Source organism: Mustela nigripes, chromosome 2 (genome assembly GCF_022355385.1).
Source record: "Mustela nigripes isolate SB6536 chromosome 2, MUSNIG.SB6536, whole genome shotgun sequence".
NCBI lineage: Eukaryota > Metazoa > Chordata > Mammalia > Carnivora > Mustelidae > Mustela > Mustela nigripes.
This window is the reverse complement of record NC_081558.1, coordinates 8,067,385-8,070,185: the sequence shown is the minus strand read 5'-3', so window position 1 is coordinate 8,070,185 and position 2,801 is coordinate 8,067,385. Positions and strand designations below refer to the sequence as shown.

The following is a 2,801-nucleotide window of genomic DNA, read 5'->3' as shown; positions in this document are numbered from 1 at the left end:
CCAGGGTCCTGGGATCGAGCCCCACATCAGGCTCCCTGCTCAGCGAGAAGCCTGCTTCTCCCTCTCCTACTCCCCCTGCTTGTGTTCCCTCTCTTCCTGTCTCTGTCAAATAAATAAAATCTTTAATAAAAAAATTAAAAAAAAATATTTTATTTATTTAGTTAACAGAGAGAGCACAAGCAGGGGGAGCAGCAGAGGGAGAGGGAGAAGCAGGCTCCCCACTGAGCAGGGAGCCCGATTGCGGGGGAGAGCTCGATCCCAAGAACGGGGGATCGTGACCTGAGCACAAGGCAGGCACTTAACTGACTGAGCCACCCAGGCGTCCCTAAAGAGTTTTTAAAATATAGATAAAGATCTTACAGCTCTCTGGGGTGAAAATTCTGATAAACATAATACCATGAGATTAAAAAAAGCAAAGCTGCTGATCACTGACTTGTATTTTCTCAGTGGTTCTAAGCTTCCATACAGAGAAGCAGGTAAAGTGCTTAGGACAATGTTTACCAGGAAAACTTGGGTTCAGAGGCCTTCCATATCCATTTGGGCCTATTTGGGCTCTCCTGTTCTTGGGAGTGAGCGTGTGTGTGTGTGTGTGTGTGTGTGTGTGTGTGTGTAACCATACTTCTTGTGGCCCTTCTGAGTTTCCCCCCTGAAGAATCAGCAGAAGCAGCCATGGGATCTGGTCAGGGCATCAGTCCTCACAGCGTCACTCTGCCTCAGAGTCTGTAGGAAACTTCCACAGCGCTCTACAGTCTAGAGAACTCACTACCTGGCTTTTGTACCCTGAGCTGTGTGGAAAGTCTGCTTATTTCACTCCACCCGGCCGGCGGTGGGTGCATGAATTTGGGCCAATGAACACACGAGTAGATGCATCTGCTTATTAGTGATCTCGAAAGACTTGCTAGGTCCCTTCTCTGTGATAATCGTACCTCAGTTGCTAGAAGAAAATTATAAAGGAAAGCGGGGCACCCAGTGGCTCAGTCGGTGAGGCGTCCGACTCTTGGTTTCGACTCAGGTGGTGATCACAGGGTTGTGAGATCGAGCCCCATGTCTGGCTCCCCGCCGGGCATGGGGCCGGCTTGGGTTTCTCTCCCTCTCGCCTTCTGCCCTTCTGGTCCTCGAAAAAATTAAAATTAATATTAAAAAAATTAAAAAAGGAAAGAGGTTCTCCCCTCTGGGAGTTACAGTCACAATGGGGAACAAGACAACTGAACAAAAACAGTTTAACTCGTCGCTTGATTCATTCATCTGTATTGTGGCACTCCTCTGCCCTGACAGAGGATACATTCTAGAGAAATCAGCAAAGCACTCGCCTGAGCAGGGCTTCCCACCTTGGCCAAGTAGGCACCCCGGCAAGGGGGCTGTTCCAATCCCAAGCCTGGAGAAGCTCCTGGAGGTTCTGAGACCCTCGCTGGTGGACATCTGGAATTTGTATTTTTATAAAAAGCACAATGTTAGTCTTACCATCTGGAAAATCTGTGAACAACGGAGGAAGCAGTGACTCCAGGGGGGCAAACCCACGGACTCCCCAACCTACCCTGCCTGCTTGCCAAATCTCGGAGAAAGTCAGGGTCCTTCCAGCAAGCAATTTCCAGCTATTGTGACCATGTGATTAAAATTACCTTTTTTTTTAAATTCCAGATTTAAGTGTGTGCTAGAATCCACATTTTTTTTAAAAAAGATTTTATTTATTTATTTGACAGACAGAGATCACAAGCAGGCAGCGAGGGAGGCAGAGAGAAGGGGAAGCAGGCTCCCTGCCGAGCAGAGAGCACGATGGGGGGCTTGATGGGGGGCTTGATGCGGGAAACATCCCAGGACCCTTGAGACCATGACCTAAGCCGAAGGCAGAAATTTTAACCCACTGAGCCACCAGGGCGCCCCACAGAATCCACATTTTTAGAGTGGCTACCAGAATGCCTCGGAGGGTCTATCACCCTTCCTATCACCCTTCAGAGGATTGGGCCACACCCACAGAGCAGATCTGGGGCGGGGCTTCAGAACCCGAATGGCCCGCGAGCTCCCAGGTGAGGCTGTCCCTCTGGCCCCGGGACTGGGATCTGGGATGAAATCCTCTTGGCAACCTGAGCAGATTCCGCCTGTGATCGCCCCAGTGGCCTCTTCCCAGGCGAGGCAGGTTAAGGAACTTGTCATGGATCACAGATGGCCGGGGCGGGGGGTTGGGGGGGTGGGGGTACAGAACGGGGGAGAGAGGCGCAGGCCCCGACCAGCTCCGCTCTGGTCTCGTGACTGGGAGGAGCAACCATCTGGGAATGGAGAACTACCCCTTTTAGACTAAGTGTAGGTTTTACCTGTTTAATCAGTCCCGGATGCCTCAGAATGCGGCCCCAGCTTCCGACTGTGCCCCGTGCGGCCCCGCTCCCCTCCCCTACCTGCAGTTCTTTTCAATCCTTCCTCCACCTGCTTCAAAACAGCAGCTGTGCGCACCTGACCCTGGGGCCCCTTTCGTTTTTTTCTGGTCTTCAGGTGTCCACACACAACCCTTCAGCATGACTGCCCTCAGACTCGCCTCCCTCCCCACCCGGCCTCCCTCCTTGGCGCCCACAAGGACTCAGCTCAAACTTAACTTGATGCCCTGCCCAGACTGGTTAGACACCCTCTTCTGTTGGGACAAAGAGGAGCACTTGAGAAGGCTTCTTTAAAAGGTGTGGAAGAGGGGCGCCTCCTTGGCTTAGTCCTTAAGTACCTGCCATTGGCTCAGGTCATGATCTCAGGGTCCTGGGATCCTGGGACTGGGCCCTTCCTGGGGCTCCTTGCTCAGCAGGGAGCCTGCTTCTCCTCCC

General features: G+C 52.2%; 1 long non-coding RNA gene across 2 annotated transcripts in view; it reads right to left on the bottom strand.

Annotated features, from left to right (window-relative positions):
* The window catches only part of LOC132009687 (uncharacterized), a 9,549-nt gene extending 6,748 nt beyond the window's left edge, over positions 1-2,801 (bottom strand). Inside the window, exons 1-3 of one of the 2 annotated variants that reach the window (XR_009402035.1) lie at positions 2,310-2,801; positions 1,329-1,419; positions 927-1,114 (exon numbers count right to left, since the gene is read on the bottom strand). This is a non-coding gene — a long non-coding RNA (uncharacterized LOC132009687). The remainder of the gene's footprint in view (positions 1-926; positions 1,115-1,328; positions 1,420-2,309) is intronic. The other variant, XR_009402034.1, reaches the window with a different exon arrangement.